Raw genomic sequence first — 705 nt, 5'->3', positions numbered from 1 at the left:
TTATACACTTTTTATCAATAATTTATTTACAAAAATATCTTATGTGTTCAGACCTGGACAGTTTACCATAACTCATTAAATAGCCCTCCAGCTGAAATAATTGCTCACCCCTGTATTAACCTTTGGATTGTCTGCACTTAATACCTTTAAGGGGCTTAAAACACTCATTATGCCATTCCAAATTATACCACTCCAGGGCAGGATTATATCTTAATCTGCATAACCCAGCTCCAGCCCACAGATGTGCCACTCAAATTAAAGGTGTGACTGCAAACGAGCATTAAACTATCAACTTCAATGCAGCAGTGTAACGTGTAACAAGGCCCTTAGAATCCAAGTCAGCAAAATGCTTAAGCGTATGCTGAACTGCCTTTAATGTCAAGGGATGTTGGTTCTTAGCTGGCTGACCTGCTTAAAGCTAAGTATGTGCTGAACCATGACCTGACATTCCAAGGTATTGAAAACCTACAGTTTATCTTGACTTTGCCAGAGTCTTGTTATTGGTATATATATTATCCACAACATCCCTTGCTTTGCACTTACTTTGTTAGCTGTTTAGGGCAATAACTTTCTCTTTGATCTGAGTTTCTACAGGGCCCAGCACAATGGAGCGAGGGGAGCAGGGTGCACGTGTGCCACCCACACGTGTGCCTGCTTACCTCGGCGGAGGCGGCAGCAGCAGCAGCAGCAGCAGTGGAGGAGACC

This window comes from Gavialis gangeticus, unplaced genomic scaffold (assembly GCF_001723915.1).
Source record: "Gavialis gangeticus isolate Ggan-Ray unplaced genomic scaffold, GavGan_comp1, whole genome shotgun sequence".
Lineage (NCBI taxonomy): Eukaryota > Metazoa > Chordata > Crocodylia > Gavialidae > Gavialis > Gavialis gangeticus.
This window is presented reverse-complemented; position numbering follows the sequence as displayed.